The sequence below is a fragment of the Macaca mulatta genome, chromosome X, assembly GCF_049350105.2.
Source record: "Macaca mulatta isolate MMU2019108-1 chromosome X, T2T-MMU8v2.0, whole genome shotgun sequence".
NCBI lineage: Eukaryota > Metazoa > Chordata > Mammalia > Primates > Cercopithecidae > Macaca > Macaca mulatta.
Window position 1 is genome coordinate 153,494,911 of NC_133426.1, and position 22,601 is coordinate 153,517,511.

Consider the following 22,601-nt stretch of genomic DNA (forward strand, 5'->3'; position numbering starts at 1 on the left):
ACTCAGGAGGCTGAGGCAGGAGAATCCCTTGAACCCGGGAGACAGAGGTTGTAGTGAGCCGAGATGACGCCACCGCACTCCAGGCTGCACGAAAGAGCAAGACTCCATCATACACACACACACACACACACACACACACACACAGAGAAAATGGGGAGAGAAGACTAGGAGATATTTCTTGAATATCAATTCTATCATATCCTTCCATTGTTCATACATATTCTTAACAAATGGGGAAAAAGATAATTAAAAACGATGAAATATTCTTGGGTAGACTATGCTTAACCCTTCATAAGTTGGTGACTTAAGGCTTTGAAAGGTATTTTAAAAGTCAATGAGAAAACGTTTTAGACTTTGACAGAAAATGGACACTCTGGATCAGCAAAGAAGGGACCTGAGAGGCAGGAGAGCCTTTTGGGAGCTCTAAAGGAGAAGCCTTGCAAATGATGACTAGTTGATAAGTGAGAAGAGTTTAGAGAATTGAGGAATCTGGGGTAAAACCTTCCAGTTGACGAAGAATGGCTGTGGCCTCTACAATGCATTTCTTATTTGAGCCAAGCATCATTTGGCAAAAATAGATAAATTGTTGAGGAACCTAAGCGCATGTGTTTTCTCAGGAGTACACAGATCCTATGTATAGTCTTTTAGAAGACACAAAAAGTTCTTTGAAGTAGCCCAGCACTGAGGAGTGGGTGCAGAGGATCCAAAACAGGCATCACCATGCTCGCAGCTACAGCCCCATCCCCAGGGACACCACATATGCAGTGCATGATGTACATTACCCTTCGCAGAAAGGTGACATTTATAGTTTAGTTCACATAAATGACACCTCCCTGTGAAAGGCACTGTACACCACTGAATGGCTGAATGCGGCATCCCAGACCCAATGCTCCCTATTCATGCCATTTGTATTCAAGTCCCTATAGGTGTATGCCTTCACATGGCCACCAAGATTTTATGCCAAGGAACAGTGCAACTTCTAGCCCCCAGCGCTCCCCTTATCATCCTGCCCCGAGTGAGACTTTAACATGCAGATTTTTGTTTTGTTTTCATTTTCAGATGACGTCTGGCTCTGTGACCCAGACCGATATGCATTAGTGCAATCTCGGCTCACTGCAACCTCCACCTCCCGGGTTCAAGCACTTCTCCTGCCTCGGCCTCCCAAGTAGCTTGGATTAAAGGCACACACCACATCAAATGGCTAATTAACATGCAGATTTTAGGCTGATCAAGAATTGAGCTTTTCGCTTCATCTCTTCCCCAAAGGAGAGTAATCCTTGTCTGGATTATCCCATTTGTTTTCATGTTAATTTGCTTGTCTCATTAAAAATCCTCAAAATCAGGCCAGGCGCAGTGGCTCACGCCTGTAATCCCAGCACTTTGGTAGGCCAAGGCTGGCGGATCATCTGAGGTCAGGAGTTTGAGACGAGCCTGGACAAGGTGGTGAAACTCCATCTCTACTACAAATACAAAAAATTAGCCAGGTGTGGTGGTAGGTGACTGTAACCCCAGGTAATCTGGATGCTGAGGCAGGAGAATCATTTGAACCCAGGAGACAGAGGTTGCAGTGAGCCGAGGCTGTGCCTTTGCACTCCAGCCTGGGCAACAAAAGTGAAAATCCATCTCAAAACAAAACAAAACAAAAAATCTTCAGAGTCGGCTGGGCATGGTGGCTCATGCCTGTAATCCCAGTACTTTGGGTGGTCTAGGTGTGCAAATCACTTGAAGCCAGGAGTTTGAGACCATCATAGTGTGCAAATCACTTGATGTCAGGAGTTTGAGACCACCCTGGCCAACATGGCCAAACACCATCTCTACTAAAAACACTAACTTAGCCGGGTGTGGTGGCTCGCGCCTGTAATCACAGCTACTCGGGAGGATCACTTGAACCTGGGAGGCAGAGGTTGCAGTGAGTGGAGATGGCACCAATACTCCAGCCTGGGTTACAGAGTGAGACCCTGTTTCAAAAAAACAAAAACAAACAAAACCCCCAAAACCTTTGAAATTACAGTTAAGTAGACAGGGTCAACCACTCACCAAAGATTTCTATTGTCCTAAAACTCCAACTGTGCTGCACAGACCCTAATTCCAACGGGAAAACCACAGAATACAACAACCTGGATCCAAACTACTAGAGAAGAGTCAGATAGTACCAGGTTGGAGAGAGCAGAAATTTAATTTCTTCTTCAGGATATGCAGTGGGAAGAACCCATAGAAATTAATACGAGAGACAGACAAGACAGATAATGGGCTGGAAGACAAGAAATGCTATTCTATTTTTCTTAGCTCCATGGGTCTTTATAGTTCATTTATTTGGGCTCTCTCTCTCTCTCTCTCTCTCTCTCTCTCTCTCTCTCTCTCTCTCTCTCTCTCTCTCTCTCTCTGTGTGTGTGTGTGTGTGTATGTGTGTGTTATTAACAATTAATAACTAAGATTTTTTAGCTTTATTATTTAGTGTTTGCATTAATATATTTTACATCCTTTTACCCAACTTTCACATAGGTCTTCATATTTAAAATGGGTTGGTTTTAGAAAGTATACAGCTGTTTCTTATTTTTATATCATTTGACAATGTCTAAATTGAAGCATTTATATCATTTATATTAATATAATTATTTATATACATGCATTGAAATCTACTGGCTTTCTAGTTGTTTTCTGTACTTCATCCTTTTCTAATTCTTAATTTTCCTGTTTTTCTGCCTGATATTGGATTTAGTATTTTCATCATTCAGTTATATTTTCTGCACTCTTGGCTGATTAGTTGGTCACTTTAAAAGAATAGCAGTTGCTCTGGAGTTTCCAGTGTTCATATTTAATTCATCACAGTGTGTCTTCAAAGAATATTACACTAGTTTACGTATAGTTTAAAACCCTTATGATAGTATACTTACAATTCATCCCATCCTTTGTAATATATTTGTTAATTTTATTAATGCCCACACAAATTTGTTTACACCGTTATTTATTATTTACACTGTTATTTGTTATTGACTGATTAAAAATAGTAAAATGTCCCCTGCGTGAACTCTGAAAATCTGAGACAGGTCTCAGTTAATTTCAAAAGTTAATTTTTCCAAGGTTGAGGATGCGCACCAGTGACCCAGCCTCAGGGGGTCCTGATGGCATGTGCCCAAGGTGGTCAGAGCACAGTTTGGTTTTAAACATTTTGGGGAGACATGAGACATCAGTCAAAATATGTGAAATGAACGTTGGTTTGGTCTGGTCTGAAAAGGTGGGACAACTCGAAGCAAAAGTGGGACAATTCAAAGTAGGGAGGAGGATTCCAGGTCACAGGTAGATGAGAGACAAATGGTTACATTCTTTTGAGTTACTGACTAAACTTTCCAAAGGAGGCAATCAGATACACATTTATCTCCGTGAGCAAAGGGAGGACTATGAATAAAATGGGAGGCAGCTTGAATTTTCCCTTTAACTTAGCGATTTTGGGCTGAGATATTTTCCTTTCACATCCATATCTTCATCTTTACCATTTTCTGGGTTTCGAATTTGTATGTAGCGATTCACGTTTCTGCCTGGTATTTTTTCTGCCTGAGGAAATGTGTTAACATATCTTGTAATGTACTTATAATGGGGTGAATAATCTAAATTTTCTTTGTCCAAAAAAATTGTCATTTTTGTGTTTATTATAGAGATAATTGTGAGCCCATCAAACAAAATATTTCTCTCTCAAAATAGTTTGTTTTGCGTTTCTCTAATTGTAAATTTCTAAGAAATTTACAGTTCCTATCTCTGTGCTAAATTTCCTCATTTGCTTGTAATCAACTAATGTTTGAAGTGGCACCTTGTGGGAGCAGTTTGGATCATAGGGGTGAAATTTTCATGAATGGTCTAGCACCATCCCTTTGGTGCTGTTCTCATGATAGTGAGTTCTCACGAGATCTGGTTGTTAAAAACTGTGTAACTGCCGGGTGCAGTGGCTCACACCTATAATCCAGCACTTTGGGAGGCCAAGGCAGGTGGATCATGAGGTCAGGAGATCGAGACCATCCTGACCAACATGTTGAAAGCCCATCTCTAGTAAAAATACCAAAAAAATTTTCTGGGCATGGTGATGCGCACCTGGAGTCCCAGCTACTCAGGAGCCTGAAGCAGGAGAATCGCTTGAGCCTGGGAGGCGGAGGTTGCAGTGAGTTGAGATCACACCACTGCACTCCAGCCTGGTGACAGAGTGAGACTCCATCTCACAAAAAAAAAAAAAAAAAGTGCGTAGCAACTACCCAACCTCTCTCTTGCTCCTGTTCTAGCCATGTGAGGTGTTAGCTCCTCCTTTGAATCTGCCATGGTTGAAAGTTTCCTGAGGCCTCCCAGCCATGCTTCCTGTACAGCCTAAAGAACCATGAGCCAAATATAAAGATACCTAAAAATTTGGAAACAGCTTTTGAATTGGGTAACAAGCAAAAGTTGACACAGTTTGGAAGGCTCAGAGGGAGACAGGAAGATGAAGGAAAAGTTGAAAATTCCTAAAGAATTATTAAATGGCAGTCATTAAATTGCTGATAGTGATGTGGACCCTAAAGGCCAGGCTGAGGAGGTCTCAGATGGAAATGAGGAAATTGTTGGGAAGTGGATTAAAGGTCACCTTTGTTATGGATTAGACAAGAAACTGGTGGCATTATGCCCCTGCCTTAGGGATCGGTGGAACTTTTGAACTTGAGTGTGTGATGATTTAGGGTTTCTGGTAGAAGAAATCTGTAAGCAGCATAGCATTCAAGACGGGGCCTGTTTCGTTCTAATAGCCTATGCTCAAGTGTGTCAACAAAAAAATGATGTAAAACTGGGACTTAAATTTAAGGAAAGCAGAGTGTAAAGCATTTGAAAATTTGTAGCCTGGCCACATGGTAGAAAAGAAAAACTCATTTTCTTGCGAGGCATTGGAGGCAGCTGTGGAAATCTGCTTAAGTAACGGAGCTGTTAATACCCAGGACAATAGGGAAGTCACTGAGGCATTTCAGAGACCTCTGTAGTAACCCTTCCTCTCATCATAGGGCAATAAGCCTCGGAGGGGAAAATGCTTTCACGGGTTACACCCAGGGCCCCACTGCCCTGTGTAGCCTCTGAACACTGCTCCCTATATCCTAGGTGCTCAAGTGCCAGCCTTGGCCCAAAGTGTCCGATACAGCTTTAGCCACTAGTTCAGAGGGTGCCAACTGTGAGCCTTGGTGGCTTCCACCTGGTGTTAAGCCTGTGGTGCACAGGAAAGAGTTGAGACTTGGGAGCCTCAGCCTAGATTTTACAGGATGTATGAAAAAGCATGAATGTCAAGGCAGAAGGCTGCTGCAGTGGTGGAGCCCTCATGGAGAACCTTTACCAGGTTAGTGCAGAGGGGAATGTGGGGTTGGAGCCCCCATGCTGAGCCCACACTGGAGCACTACCTAGTGGAACTGTGAGAAGAGGAACACCCTCCTCTAGACCCCAGAAGGGTAGATCTACCGACAGCTTGTAATTGGGCCTGGAAAAAGCATAGGAACTCAATGCCAGCCCATTGGGGGCTGAACCCTGCAAAGTGACAGGATTGAAGCTGCCCAAGGCTTTGGGAGCCCACTCCTTGTGCCAGTGTGCTCTGGATGTGGGACATGGAATTGAAGGACATCATTTTGGAGCTTTAATGACTTCCCTGCTGGGTTTCAGACTTGCACAGGACCTGTAACCCCTTTCCGTTGGCTGATTTATCCCGATTATTTACCCAGTGCTTACAACTACATTGTGTCTTAGAAGTAATTAACATTTTTTTCCCCACAGGCCTATAGGCAGAAGGGATTAGCCTTATCTCAGATGAGATTTTGGACTTGGACTTTTGAGTTAATCCTTCAATGAGTGAGTTAAAGCTTTTATGGACTGTTGGGATTGTATTTTGCAATGTGTGAAGGACATGAGTTTTGGGAGAGGTCAGGGCATTATTATTACGTTTGGCTTTGTATCCCCACCCAAATCTCAGGTTGAATTGTAATCCCCAATATTGGAGGTGGAGCCTGGTGGAAGGTGGTTAGTTCATGGGGGTGGAATTCTGGTGGAATTAAATATTGGAAAAAAAAACACTATTTAAAATAGAATCATTTAGTGCATCTGAGAGAAAGTAGAAAAGACTTAGAAAACATTTAAAATATTTAAAATGCTATAAAAGAAAGTCAGAAATCAATCAGAAAAAAATGTATGATATAACAAATCATGGTACATAAAATCATTTTTCATAAAATATTCATGATGCATTATTTAAAATCATTTGTAGAAAAATAGCACAAAATTATTGACCACACCTAAAATGTAAGTATAAATACAGATAAATATGTGGAAAGATACACATCTTAATTTTATCAAACACTGTATCCACATTATGATGTTCCTGGTATTATGGTATAATTTCATTACTGCTTTTCATGTTTTTCATACCTTGTATGTGTTTTCCAAGCTTTTCTTCAACAAATAGGAATTACCCTCATGGTCAGAAAAAGAAAGACATCAATAAAAATGTAATTTTGTTTGACAGAATTCTGATATAGGAATAACTTGGAAAAATGTAAAATTTGTTTTTGGCAGTTATTTTTCCTCTTTTCTGCTCCCTAAATCTATATATACTCAGCCTGTTCAGTTAGAGTTCTTGCCTTTCCATGTTCCTGACTACTAACCATAATGTTCATTTATTATAAATTATGAGGATAAGCTAATATATTCACATTAACGATGTGACAAAATTATAGTATAGCAAGGAAGGTCCAGAATGAATATGTAACCGTTACACCAGATTTGTTCATGTGTTGAGACAACACAGATCAAAACAGCCTCAACACATGCTAACAGAACTGACATTTTATTGAAAAACACAGATAATTTTTTAAAAGTAGAGAAATTCTTAGTATACACAAAAGTAGAGAAATTCTTATACACAGGAGTGTTAAATTATATGTACTTATTTATGCTGATATATATTATTTATTATATTAAAAAATTACATGCATTTTTAGTATTCTCTAGTTTACATTTTTGTTATCTCAATGGTCTGATATGAAGACAAAGTTAAATTTTTTTAAAGTCTATTTTATCAATTGATTTTTAATCAATTTTATTTTTATATTTTGATATCATATATAATAATTTAATGGTCAAAATTATTTTCTCTCATTTATTTTAATGAAATATGATAGTTTCACATTTTTGGCCTAAGATTGTGTTAATTTCTGTATATGATTGGAAAAATGTATCAAGATTCATATTCTTCATATATATGTCACATTTCCCAGCATGTTGTTGTTTAAATATTATTTCTTCATTAGATTGACTTTACAACTTCATCAAAATGAATTGGTGACATATATGGATATTTCTGGTCTTTCCATTCTGTTTGTCCATCCTTTCTTCAGTACCACACTATATTGGCTAATCTAATCTAGTTAGACAGTAAATCTGGAAATTACAAGTGTAAATCTTCCAGCTTTATGATTATGTTTCAGATTGTTTTGCATACTCTAGTTCATTTGCCTTTTATATTTCAGAATATATCATCATGGTAATGTCTACAAATATTCTTCTAGGACATTGGCTGGACTTGCATTAACTCTGTGGATCAATAGAACTCTATAAATCTATAGATTTGAAACCTTCAATTCATAACTATGATACTCCTCTCCACTTAGTAATTATTTGATTTCCTAGTGTATTTACATTTTCGCATACAGATGTTTTTGGTTTTCTATTGATACTGTAACAAATTGCCACAGATTTTCTTGTTTACAACAATACGAATTTATTTTATTAGAGTCTAAAGGTGAGAAATCTAAATTAGGTTAATCTCAACTAAAATGAAGGCATTGGCAGGGCTTTGTTCCTTCTGTTGGCTCTAGAGGAGAATCTACTTGATTGTCTTTAGAAGATTCTACTTGCTTCCTTCATTCTTTGGCTCACGGCCTTTACCTCCTCCCCTAGTCAATATTATAGCATTTTCTCCTCCCCTAGTCAACATTATAGCATTTTCCAGTGTTTCTCTTATAAGACCCCTTATAATTATGTTGGGCTCACCTAGATAATCTAGGATAATCCCAATCTAATCTAAAAATATTTAATCATATCTGCAAAATTCTTTCTACTATAAAATGTGATGTTTTTGCATTCAGGTGTTATTCTGTAAACATCTTTTGGAAGGGGTTTTTATTCTTCCTACCAGAGATCTTGTAATTTTTCCATAGAGTTGTGCTTAAATATTTTATGTTTATATTATGTTTTAATTAGCTTGATTTAATCACTGCATAATGTATAAATATATCAAAACATCATGCTGTACACCATAAATATATACAATTTTTATGTCACTTAAACCTTAATAAATTGGTAGACAAAAGACTGAATAATACAACAAAGTGTTTCCCTGAAACAAAAAAAAATAAATACCAGTGAACATACTATTCTTTTTGAGAAATCATAGAAGAGATATAACAACTAAATTCTCTTACTTTTCTTTCAAGATACCACTTAAAGTTATATAAGTGCACATGCATTCACTAAAATACAGTTGTAGAAATTATATACTATAAAGAGTTACCAGTTTGGAAAATTCTACGTACATACAATATTTACAACTGACAGATTTTTTTTTTACTGTCGAGAATGCTACCCCGTCCCCCCCAAAAAAGATTGTATGTATTCTATTAGAACAATTGTTTTCATTATGGAAAAGATACTTCAACTCATTTTTTTCACTTTCAGACATTAATGGTCTTACACATATTCATCCATTCTGAATCTAAAAACACAAACTAGAATCCTGCCTGCAAACATATAGTATTTGTTTTTTATAGTTTCTCCCTTTTGGTGTATATGCCACAGCCTCTAATTCAGTCGGAATCAAAATTGTATTAATAACTTACTATTTATAACTTTTTAAAAACACATTTCCACAATGTAAGTAGCTTATTTATAACCTACTTCCTAAACATGCATATTAGTTTCATGCTGCAGATGACCTCACACTGTCTGGGGCTTGTCTTTCTCTTGCGTGCTCTCTCTCTCTCAATCACACACACAGTCTGACACTCGTCTTTCTGTTGTGCGCACGCTCACTCTCTCTGTGAGTGTATGTGTATTTCCCTCTATTTCTTTCCATTAGGTTAAGAGTTAAGAGACGTCACCAAAAGAAAATGGGGAGAGAAGCCTAGGAGATATTTCTTGAGTATCAATTCTATTATACCCTTCCATTCTTCAAATATATTCTTAAAAATAGGTAAAATAGATAATGAAAAGGAGTGAAATATTCTTGGGTGGACTATGCTTAACCCTTCATAAATTTGTGAAGTAAAGTTTTGAAAGTTAATGTCAATGAGAAAACGTTTTAGACTTTGACAGAAAATGGACCCTGTGGATCAGCAATGAAGGGACCTGAGAGGCAGGAGAGCCTTAAAGGAGAAGCCTTGCAAGGGATGACTAGTTGATAGGTGAGAAGAATTCAGGAATCTGGAGTGAAACCTTCCAGCTGATGAAGAATGGCTGTGGCCTCTGTACAATGTATTTCTTATTTGAGCCAAGCCTCATTTGGCAAAAATAGATAAATTCTTAAAGAACTTAAGTGCATATGTTTTCTTAGGAGTTTACAGTTCCTATGTACAGTCTTCTAGAAGTTATAAAAAGTTCCTTGAAGTAGCCCAGCACTGAAGAGTGGGTGCAGAGGATCCAAAACAGGCATCACCATGCTCGCAGCTACAGCCCCATCCCCGGGGACACCACATATGCAGTGCATGTTGTACATTACTCTTCTCAGAAAGGTGAAATTTATATTTTAGTTCACATAAATGACACCTCCCTGTGAAAGGCACTGTACACTGAATGGCTGAATGTGGCATCCCAGACCCAATGCTCCCTATTCATGCCGTTTTTATTCAAGTCCCTATAGGTGTATGCCTTCACATGCCCACCAAGATTTATGCCAATGAACAATGCAACTTCTAGCCCCTAGTGCTCCCCTTTTCATTCTGCCCCGAGTGAGATTTTAACATGTAGATTTTTCTTTTCTTTTGGTTTGTTTTTGTTTTGAGACTGGGTCTGACTCTGTCACCCAGATTGGCATGCACTGGCACGTTCTAGGTTCACTGCAACCTCTGCCTCCTGAGTCCAAGGGATTCTCCTGCCTCATCCTCCTGAATATCTGGGATTAAAGGCACTCATGACCACAAATGGCTAATTAACACGCTGATTTTTAGGCTGAGCAAGAATAGAGCTTTTCATTTCATCTCTTCCTCACAGGCGAGTTATTCCTTGTCTGGATTATCCCTTTGGTTTTCACATTATTTTGCTTATCTCATTAAAAATCCTCAAAATCAGGCTAGGCGCAGTGGCTCATGCCTGTTTTCCCAGCATTTTGGGAGGCCAAGGCTGGCAGGTCATCTGAGGTGAGGAGTTCGAGACCAGCTTGGCCAACATGGTGAAACCCTCATTTCTACTAAAACTACAAAAAATTAGCCAGGTGTGGTGATGGGTGCCTGTAATGCCAGCTAGTCTGGAGGCTGAGGCAGGAAAATCACTTGAACCCGGGAGTCAGAGGTTGCAGTGAGCCGAAGTTGCGCCCTTGCACTCCAGCCTGGGCAAAAAGAGTAAAACTCCATGTCAAAAAAAATCTTCAACGTCGGCCAGACATGGTGACTCATGACTGTAATCCCAGCACTTTGGGTGGCCCAAGTGGGCAGATCACTTGAGGCCAGGAGTTTGAGACCACCCTGGCCAACAGGGTAAAACCCTGTCTCTGCTAAAAATTCAGAATTAGCCTGATATGGTGGCTTGAGTCTGTAATCCCAGCTAGTCAGGAGGCTGAAGCAGGAGTTGCTTGAAACTGCGAGGTAGAGGTTGCAGTGAGCAGAGATCATGCCACTGTACTCAAGCCTGGGTTACAGAGTGAGACCCTGTCTCCAGAAAACAAAAACAAACAAACAAAACATTAAAATTACTAGTTAGATATAAAGGACCAACCACTCACCAAAGCTTTCTGTTGTCCTGAAATTCAAGCTGTGCTGCACAGACCAAATTCCAATGGAAAAAACATAGAATACAACAACCTGGATGCAAGTAAGTGGAGATGAGTCAGAGGGTACCAGCTTGGAGAGATCAGAGACTTGATTTCTTCTTCAGGACTCTGCAGTGGGAAAAACCCATAGAAATTAATACGAGAGACAGACAAGACAGATAATGGACTGGAAGACAGGAAATGCTATTCTATTCTCTTAGCACCATGGTTCTTTATAGTTCATTTATTTGGGCTCTGTGTGCGTGTGTGTGTGTGTGTGTTATTAAAAAGTAAATATAGCTCTAAGATATTTAGCTCTAAGGTTTACTGTTTGCATTAGTATATTTTCCATCCTTTTACTTTTACCCAACTTTCACATAGGTCTTCATATTTAAAAGTATACAGTGGTTTCTTATTTTTATATAATTTGACAATCTGTTTAAATTGAAGCATTTACATCATTATATTGATACAATTATTTATATACATGCATTTAAATCTACTGGCTTTCTAGTTGTTTTCTATGTTTCATCCTTTTCTTATTCCTAATTTTCCTGTTTTCTCCACTGTTGGCTTATTAGGTCACTTTAAAAAAATAGCGGTTGCTCTAGGGTTTTCAAAGTTCATATTTAATTCATCACAATCTATCTTCAAATAATATTATACTGGTTTATGTATAGTTTAAATATCTTATGACAGAATACTTACAGTTCACCCCATCCTTTGTCTTATTTTTGTTAATTTTATTAATGTTCTAATCCCCACACACATTTGTTTACACTGTTAGTTATTGACCAATATAATACTAAAACGTCCTCTGTGTGAACCCCCCAATTTGAGACAGGTCTCAATTTAGAAAGTTAATTTTGCCATGGTTGAAGATATGCACCCATGACACAGACTCATGAGGTCCTGGTGACATGTGCCCAATGTAGTCAGAGCACAGGTTGGTTTTATACATTCTGGGAGACATGAGATATCAATCAACATATGTAAGATGAATATTTGTTCAGTCTGGTCCAGAAAGGAGGGACCACTGGAAGCAAAAGTGGGACAACTCAAAGTGGGGAGTAGGCTTCCAGGTCACAGGTAGGTGAGAGACAAACAGTTGCATTCTTTTGAGTTACTGATTAACCTTTCCAAAGGAAGCATTAGATACACATTTATCTCAGTGAACAGAGAGATGACTATGAATAGAATGGGAGGCAGGTTTGTCCTAAGCAGTTCCCAGCTTGAATTTTCCCTTTAATTTAGTGATTTGCAGGCCCAAGATATTTCCCTTTCACATCCATATCTTCTTCTTTGCCATTTTCTGGGTTTTTAATTTGTTTGTGTAGATGATTGATGTTTCTGCAGAGTATTTTTTCTGCCTGAGGAAAAGTGTTAATATATCTTGTAATGCATTTCTACTGAGGTGAATCATCTAAATTTTCTTTGTCTAAAAACATTATGTCATTTTTGTGTTTGTTATAGAGATAATTGTGAGCCCATGCAAAGACATATTTATCTCTCAGAATAGTTTGCTTGCTTTTTTCTAATTGTAAATTTCTAAGAAATTTACACTTCCTATCTCTGTGCTCAAATTCCTTATTTGCTCATCCATGATGTCTACTTTTTCCAATAGTGATGTGGTTTGGATCTGTGCTCCCGCCCAAATCTCACGTTGAATTGTAATCCCTGATGTTGGAGGTGGGGCCTGGTGGGAGTTGTTTGGATCATGGGGGTGAAATTCTCATGAATGGTTCAGCATAATCCTTTTGCTGCTGTTCTCATGATAGTGAGTTCTCACGAGATCTGGTTGTTAAAAAGTATGTAGCACCCCCAACCTCTCTCTTGCTCCTTTTCTAGCCATGTGAGGTGCTAGCTCCTCCTTTGCCTCTGCCATAGTAGAAAGTTTCCTGAGGTCTCCCAGCCATGCTTCGTGTATGGCCTAAAGAAGCATGAGCCAAATAAAGATACCTAAAAATGTGGAAACGGCTTTTGCATTGGGTAACAGGCAGAAGTTGAAACAATTTGGAGGGTTCAGAGGAAGACAGGAAGATGAAGGAAAAGTTGAAATTTCCTAAATACTTGTTAAATGGTTGACACTAAATTGCTGATAGTGATATGGACACTGAAGGCCAGGCTGAGGAGGTCTCAGATGGAAATGAGGTACTTGTTGGGAAGTGGAGTAACTGTCACCTTTGTTATGGTTGGCAAAGAAACTGGTGGCTTTATGACCCTGCCCTAGGGATCTGTGGAACTTTTGAATTTGAGAGTGATGATTTAGGGTTTCTGGTAGAAGAAAATTTATATTTAAAAGGAAAGCAGAATGTAAAGCTTTTGAAAATTTGCAGCCTGGCCACATGGTAGAAGAGAAAATCTCATTTTCTTATGAGGAATTCCAGCCAGCTGCAGAAATCTGCATAAGTAATGGGACTGAATGTTAATACCTAGGACAATGGGGAAGTCACAAAGGCATTTCAGAGACCTCTGCAGTAGCCCTTCCTCTCATCACAGGGTGAGAAGCCTAGGAGGGAAAAATGCTTTCCTGGGCCACACCCAGGCCCCCACTGCCCTGTGTAGCCTCTTAATACTGCTCCCCATATCCTGGCTGCTCCAGCACCAGCCTTGGCCCACAGTGTCCCAAATACAGCTTCAGCCACTGGTTCAGAGGGTGCCAAACATGAGCCTTGGTGGCTTCCACTTGATGTTAAACCTATGGATGCACAGAGAAAGAGTTGAGGCTTGGGAGCCTCAGCCTAGATTTCAGAGGGTATGAAAAAAGCATGGATGTCCAGGCAGAAGTCTGCTGCAGGGGTAGAGCCCTCATGTAGAATCTTCACTAGGGCAGTGCAGAGGGGAAAGGTGGGGTTGGAGACCCCACCTTTAGTCCACACTGTAGCAATGCTTAGTGGAGCTGTGAGAAGAGGGAAACCATCCTCCAGACCCTGGAAGGGTATATCCACCGACAGCTTGTAATTGGGCCTGAAAAAGCAGAGGAACTCCATGCCAAGTCCATTGAGGGCTGAACCCTGCAAAGTGACAGGATTGGAGCTGCCCAAGGCTTTGGGAGCCCACTCCTTGTGCCAGTATGCACTAGATGTGGGACATGGAATCGAAGGAGATCATTTTGGAGCTTTAAGATTTAATGACTTCCCTGTTGTGTTTCAGACTTGCACAGGACCTGTAGCCCCTTTCTGTTGGTTGATTTCTTCTGAAATTCACCCACTGCTTATACCTACATTGTATCCTAGAAGTAATTAACTTTTTTATTTTACAGACTCATAGGCAGAAGGCATTAGCCATGTCTCAGATTACAGTTTGGACTGTTGACTTTTGAGTTAATCCTTCAGTGAGTGAGTTCAGACTTTGGGGTACTATTGAGATTGTATTTTACAATGTGAGAAGGACAAGAGATTTGGGAGAGACCAGGACAGTAAGGTTTAGCTCTGTGTCCCCACCCAAATCTCAGGTTGAATTGTAATCCCCAATGTTGGAGGTGGGGCCTGGTGGGAGGTGGTTGGACCATGGGGTTGGAATTGTGGTGGGATTAAATATAAGAGAAAGTAGAAAACATTTAAAATATTTAAAATGCTATAAAAGAAAGTCAGAAATCAATCAGAAAAAAATTGTGTGATATAATGAAACATGGTGCATAAAATCATTTCTCATAACTACTTACCTGGCTACTCAATATTTGCATAAAATATTCATGATGCATTATTTGAAATCATTTATAGGAAAATAGCCCAAAATTGTTGACCACACCTAAAATGTAAGTATAAATATAGATAAATATGTGGAAAGATATACATCTTAATTTTATCAAACACTGTAACCACATTATGATGTTACTGGTATTATGGTATTATTTCATTACTGCTTTTTGTGTTTTTTCATAGCTTGTACATGTTTTCCAAGTTGTTCTTCAATAAATAGGAATTATCCTCATGGTCAGAAAAAGAAAGACATCAATAAAAATGTAATTTTCTTTGATAGAATTCTGATATAACTTGGAAAGATGTAAAATTTGTTTTTGGCAGTTATTTTTCCTCTTTTCTGCTCCCTAAATCTATATATACTCAGCCTATTTAGAGTTCTTGCCTTTCCATGTTCCTGACTACTAACCATAATAAATGTTAAATGAAGATAAACTAATATATTCACATTAATGATGTGACAAAATTATAGTATAGCAAGGAAGGTCCAGAATGAATATGTAAGCATTAAACCAGGTTTTTTAATGTGCCGCGTCTACAACACAGATCAAAACAGCCTCAACACATGCTGATAGAACTGACATTTTATTGAAAAACAAAGATATTTTTAAACAATTAGTAAAATTCTTAGTATACACAGGAGTGTTAAATTATATGTAGTTATTTAAGCTGATATGTTATTTATTATATTACGTATAGTTTTAGTATTCTGTAGTTTGAATTTTCATTATCTCAATGGTCTTATTTGGAGACAAATTTTAACTTTTTTAAAGTCTATTTTATCAATTTATTTTTAACCAATTTTTATATTTTGATATATATAATAATTTTATGGTCAAAAATATTTTCTCTCATTTTTTTTAATTTGATAGTTTGACATTTTGGCCTAAGATTGTGTTAATTAATTTCTGTATGTGGTTTGAAATATGTATCAAGGTTCATATTTTTCATATGTAGATCATATTTCCCAGCATCTTGTTTAAATATTATTTCTTCATTAGACTGACTTTACAGCTTAGTCAAAATGAATTGGTGACATATATGGATATTTCTGGTCTTTCCATTCAATTTTTCCATCCTTTCTTCTGTACCACACTATATTGGCTAATCTAGTTAGACAGTAAATCTGAAAATTACAGGTGTAAATTCTCCAGCTTTTCAGGTTGTTTTGGATATTCTAGTTTATTCACCTTTTATATCAGTTTTAGAATCATCATGGTAATGTCTACAAATTCTAGGACATTGGTTGGAATTGTATTAACTCTATAGATCAATAGAACTCTCTAAATTTATAGATTTGAATCCTTCAATCCATAAGTATGATACTCCTCTCCACTTAATTAGTAATTATTTTTTTAGTGTATTTACATTTTAGCATCCAGATGGTTTTGGTTTTCTATTGATACTGTAACAAATTACCACAAATGTAGTTGTTTAGAACACAAATATATTATATTAGATCTAAAGTTCAGAAAACTAAATTAGGTTTACCTTGAATAAAATGAAGGCATTGGCAGGGCTTTGTTCCTTCTGTTGGCTCTAGAGGCGAATCTGCTTGATTGTCTTTAGAAGATTCTACTTGCTTCCTCCATTCTTTGGCTCATGGCCTTTACCTCCAACTCTAGTCATTACTGTAGCATTTTCCAGTGTTTCTCTTCTACTTATAAGGAACCTTGTGATAATGTTGGGCTCACCTAGATAACCTAGGATAATCCCAATCTCAAAATATTTAATTTAGTCATATCTGCAAATTTCTTTCTACCACAAAATGTGATGTTTACGAGTTCAGAGGTTAAACATCTTTTGGAGGGGAACTGTTATTCTGCCTACCACAGAGATCTTGTAATTTGTATTTAGAGTTTCACCTAAATATGTTATGTTTATATTATTTTATGTTTTAATTAGCTTGATTTAATCATTGTATAATGTATACATATATCCAAACATCATGTTGTACACCTTAAATATATACAATTTTTATGTCAGTTAAACCTTAATAAATTGGTAGAAACACGGATGAATGATACAAAAAAGTATTTTCACTGAAAAAGCATAAGTAACAGTGATTATAGTACTCTTTTTGAGAAATCATAAAACAGATATAATAAATTATCTTACTTTTCTTTCATTTTAGGATACCAGTTATATGTACACATGCATTATCTATAATACAGTTTTAGACTAAAATTATATACTAAAAAGAGTTATCACTTTACCAATTTCTATGCATATACAGTATTTCCGAGTGACAGAATGTTTTTACTGTTCCGAATGCCCCCGCCCCCCATTCCCAATGAGAAAGATTCTTTTTTTACTCCCAGACATTAATGGTCTTATACATATTCATCCATTCTGAACCTAAAAAAACAAACTAGAATCCTGCCTGTAACCATATAGTAATTGTTTTTTATAGTTTCTCCCTTTCGGTGTATATGCCATAGCCTCTATTTCCATTGGAATCAAAATTGTATTAATAACTTACTATTTATAACATTCTTAAACAGGTTTCCCCAATATAACTAGCTTATTTATAACCTACTTCTCAAAAATGCATACTACTTTCGTGCTGTAGATGGCCTCACACTGTTTGGCATGTGTCTTACTCTTGTGTGTGCTCTCTCACTCGCTGTGTATTTCCCTCTCTCTCTCTCCATTAGGTTAAGAGTTATGAAGTGGCAACACAAGAATATGGGGCCGGGTGCGGTGGCTCAAACCTGTAATCCCAGCAATTTGGGAGGCTGAATCGGGTGGATCACGAGGTCAGCAGTTCGACACCAGCCTCACCAACATGGTGAAACCCTGTCTCTACTAAAAATACAAAAACTAGCCAGGTGTGTTGGCATGTGACTGACTGTAATCCCAGCTACTTGGGAAGCTGAGGCAGGAGAATCCCTTGAACCTGGGAGACAGGTTGCAGTGAGCTGAGATGGCGCCACTGCACTCCAGCCTGGGAGAAAGAGCGATACTCCATCATCAAGAAAGAAAGGAGAGAAGCCTAGGAGGTATCTCTCGAGTATCAATTCTATCATACCCTTTCATTGTTCATACATGTTCTTAAAAAACGGGGAAAAAAGATAATTAAAAAGGGTGAAATATTCTTGGGTGGACTATGTTTAAAACTTCATAAATTGGTGACTTAACGCTTTGAAAGGAATTTTAAAAGTCAATGAGAAAATGTTTAACGGACACTGTGGATCCACAATAAAGGGACCTGAAAGGCAGGAGAGTCCTTTGGGAGATCTAAAGGAGAATCCTTGCAAATAAGGAGAAGCCTTGCAAATGATGACTAGTTGATATGTGAGAACAGTTTAGAGAATTTAGGAATCTGGAGTAAAACCTTCCAGCTGATGAAGAATGGCTGTGGCCTCTACAATGCATTTCTTATTTGAGCCAAGCCTCATTTGGCAAAAATAGATAAATTCTTAAGGAACCTAAGTGCATGTGTTTTCTCAGGAGTACACAGATCCTATGTATAGTCTTCTAGAAGGCACAGAAAGTTCCTTGAAGTAGCCCAGCACTGAGGAGTGGGTGCAGAGGATCCAAAACAGGCATCACCATGCTCGCAGCTACAGCCCCATCCCCAGGGACACCACATTTTGCAGTGCATGCTGTACATTACTCTTCTCAGAAAAGTGACATTTATAGTTTAGTTCACATAAATGACACCTCCCTGTGAAAGGCAATGTACAGTAAATGGGTGAATGTGGCATCCCAGACCCAATGCTCCCTATTCATGCCATTTGTATTCAAGTCCCTATAGGTGTATGCCTTCACATGGCCACCAAGATTTTATGCCAAGGAACAGTGCAACTTCTAGCCCCCAGCGCAGTGGCTCACGCATGTAATCTCATCACTCTGGTAGGCCGAGGCTGGCGGATCATCTGAGGTCAGGAGTTTGAGACCAGCCTGGACAATGTGGTGAAACTCCATCTCTACTACAAATACAAAAGATTAGCCAAGTGTGGTGGTGGGTGACTGTAACTGCAGCTACTCAGGAGGCTGAGGCAGGAGAATCACTTGAACCTGGGAGGTGGAGGTTGCAGTGAGCCAAGATCATGCCACTGCACTTCAGCCTGGTGACTGACAGAGCAAGACTCTGTCACACACACACACAATATATATATATATATACATATATATGTACACAAATAATCATGATGCAAAGAAAATTAAAAGACCTGGATTCTTCTAGCTCTGGCCCTTGATAGCATGAAGAAGTCAGACCACATGATCATCAAGACCAACTGTTTCTATGTACCATTCTCATTCATCTACTAAACATAACCCCTGAAAGACAGAGACACACATAGCTCAGTCTTAGTGCTGAGTCACGGTCAAGGAACCATAGTTCTCTGAACAGAATGATTCTAAATATGTCAAGCCTTTTATTGAATTTTTTGAAATCCGTGAAAAACAACCAAAGTTAGAGTCTACAGAAATTCCCTTTTCTCTTAAGTATTTGGGCCCTTGATCTATCTCTCCAAAGTTCTCAAGGGAAAAAAAATACACAGCCACAACACAATACTCCCTCCTTCAGACACCAGTACAAGCACTACTTCTCTTCCTCTCCACCACCCACCCCTCAGCAGCTTCAAAGGAGTGTTTCCAGCAACCTGGCACATAGCAGGAGATTCTAAGACCCACTGCTTCATGAAACCACATACACAGACACATACACACCCAAGTAAGCAACATTAAAAAGAACGAAAATGTAAATACTACAAAATATAAATACAAAAACCATAAACAGAATTCATAAGCCATCAAAAGAACTCTAGCAATACACAATGCAAAGTTCCAACAACATATGCAGAAGTTAATATGCAAGTAAAAATACAACAGAAATCACACAGTGAAATCCAAATAACAACAGAAAGAAAATACAAAATTCCAAGCAATGTACATAAAGAAAGAAATAGCAATCAAAACACCAATGACCAAGAGCATGCCAAATCTGAAAACAAATTCAAACACATAATCCCAAAGGAGCCAAAGTCAAAGCAAAACCGTACACATGAAACAAACTGATAAGAATCCCAAAAGCAAAACAAAACAGAGATCCAAACTCAAACAACAAAAACAACATAACAAAATCCCCACGCTACATGCCCTATGCACACAAATATATGGGCGCATATACCAAAGCACACACAGATACATATATTACTCCCCCATCACCATATAAACACAAACAAATGTCCTAGAACAAATGTTAAAAAGTCACAATCACCAACAAATATATCATCAGGGGTATCTGATACTCAAAGCCCAAGGAAATCCTATGAGTGCAAGAAGGATGGAAATAAATACGATGAAGGGTAGCCACATGTAGGTGAATGGTAATACTATTAGGAAAGCAAGTAGAGTAGTTTTCTTCTATTTCATTATAACCTACATTTCCCATGAAATTTTTGAGTTGCGGGGGAGGGCATGTGGTTGTTTGGAGATGGGAAACAAATTCAAATTACACAATCCGTATTTGCCAACACTTGATAGAGTTTACCTGAAAGGAGGCATCCTCACATTTTTCAGCACAGAAGTGTAAAAGCCTTACTGCTCCAGTCCTGTCTCTCTGTCTCTTTCATTCTGTCTCTGATTGTCTTTCTCTTTCTTTCATAATAGCTATAGTTTAAGAAAAGATATCCTGAAAACATGGAAAGAGAAAAGTCAATACAATATTTCCTAACTTTTTAGGAGGTCAGAGAAGGGAGTTACTATGTGGCCTGGCACAGGTGATTCTGACTACCAAGGTAAAATTGGAGTGCTACTCCACAATGGAGGTAAGGAAGCATATGTCTGAAATACATAAGATCTCTCTTAGTATTACTATGCCTTGTGATTAAGGTCAATAGATAACTATAACAACCCAATCCTGGCAGGACTACTAATGGCCCAGACCCTTCAGAAATGAAAGTTTGGGTCACTCCACCAGGTAAAAAATAATGGCTGAGATGCTTGCTGAAGGCAAAGGGAATATAAAATAGGTAGTGAAAAGAAGTAGTTGTAAATACCAGCTACCACCAGATGACAGTTACAGAAATGAGAACGGTAGTTCTCATGATTATTTTCTACTTATATTTTTATTAATCTATTTCTGTATGTGTTTTCTTGTCTCTCTTATCCCCTTTCCATGTAACATAAGATGTACCGATATTATATCATAGTTATTAACCATCATTAACTTTAAATCATAGTAGTGATGTTATGGAATATCAAGGAGAAGAGTAAACAACACTCCAGGACTTTATCTCCTCTTCTGGTGAAGTGGTTTGTGAATTCTGGGTTGTATAAATGGTAGTTGTATCATATTAAATGAAATTATGACCTTGGTATTTTTCTCATTTGATGATTAAATATAATTTCAGGAGACGTGTATAAGTGTCAAAATGACAAGGGGTGAACTTGTGATGATATCAATTCTATGTTGCAACCTGATTGGGTCATGGAGTGCCCAGACATTTGGTCAATCATTATTCTGGGTGTTTCTGTGAAGGTCTTTTTGGGTGAGATTAGCATTTAAATCAGTAGAATGAGGAAATCAGACCTCCCTCCCTAATGTGGGTGGGCCTGCACCAATCAGATGAAGGTTTAAAATGGAACAAAAAGGCTGACTCTCCCCTGAGTTAGAGAGAATTCCTCCTGCCTGACTGCCTTCAAACTGGGGCATCGCCTTTTTTTCTGGCATTGTACTCAAATTAAAACATTAGTTCTTCCTGGGTCTCAAGCCTGCTGGCCTTTGGACTGGAACTACAAAATGGTTCATTCTACTGCTTCTTTGGCCTCTGGACTTGGACTGCAACTATATCGTCAGTTCTCCTGGGTCCCCAGCTTGCTGACCCATCTCTCTGCAGATCTTGGAACTTACCAGCCTCCATAATTGTCTGAAGTAATTCCTTACAGTATCCTTATAATAAATATCTTAAGGGATTTATTTTAAAAACAGACTATATACATATATATTTGCTCATTCTTCTGGGTGTTTCTTTGAAGGTCTTATAAGACCTGATCCAGAATCTGAGGGTGCCTGGGGTGCCTGTGAAAAGTATCTCCTGTAGATTTTTTAAGCATTTATTCCTTTTTCTCCACAAAAGGACTACAACACTGGGAACAAGATCTGAGGTAGGAACATGATCCTTTTTCTGGATCCTTTTCCTTTTTCTGTGAATGTCATATGTGTGTGTGTGTGTGTGTGTGTGTGTGTGTGTGTGTGTGTGTGTGTGTGTGTGTGTATGTATATATATCAAGGGATATATAAATCCGTTTGTATATATAAAGTTTCCCCAAGTATATGTACACACATGTTTATACATATATATTCTCATCACTTCATCCATTCGCATAATAGTTAAGACCAGCTAAAAACATAAATAGTTCAAATGAAAGCAAATTTGGGGTATCAAATCAAACTCTACTGATGTGAGAATATCATCATGGATACACGGGAATATTAAAGGGAATTGAGGAGATCACTTCGTAAGACGGTTCATGGAGTTTGGAGTTCAGCAGGGAAGGGCAGGAGGGTATTTGTGCTCCCTACAAAGAAAGCTTAAATATTGTGAGGAAAGAAGATCAGTGTAAACTTTTCAGGGGTTTATAAGGCAAGAAGTGTATTTGGGTTGTATAGAGAGTAAAGACTAGGAGGTACAAGAGAAAAAGTATGTTCCTACCTCACATCTTGTTTCCAGTGTAGTCAGTCATTTTGTGGAGAAAAAGCAATAAATAATTGAAAAATCTACATGAGAGACTTTTCCCAGGCACCCTCAGATTCTGGATCAGATCTCTCAAGAGGTGCTTCAGAGAGTACCTGGAAATGGCTCATCACCAAAGGTTGGGTACCAAGGCTCAAGGGAGGGCAGTATCATCACTGAAAGTCCACTCATTATTACCAATGCCACCAC

General features: G+C 38.4%; 3 non-coding genes across 3 annotated transcripts; all 3 read right to left on the reverse strand.

Moving 5' to 3' along the window:
- Window positions 1–771: 771 nt before the first annotated feature.
- On the reverse strand, window positions 772–853 carry MIR513A-1 (microRNA mir-513a-1). The gene has a single exon (NR_032321.1). It is a non-coding gene; the product is annotated as a microRNA mir-513a-1 (primary transcript).
- Window positions 854–9,747: 8,894 nt separating this feature from the next.
- Window positions 9,748–9,827, reverse strand: MIR513A-2 (microRNA mir-513a-2). The gene has a single exon (NR_032322.1). It is a non-coding gene; the product is annotated as a microRNA mir-513a-2 (primary transcript).
- Window positions 9,828–18,311: 8,484 nt separating this feature from the next.
- MIR513A-3 (microRNA mir-513a-3) lies at window positions 18,312–18,393 on the reverse strand. The gene has a single exon (NR_032323.1). It is a non-coding gene; the product is annotated as a microRNA mir-513a-3 (primary transcript).
- Window positions 18,394–22,601: the final 4,208 nt, after the last annotated feature.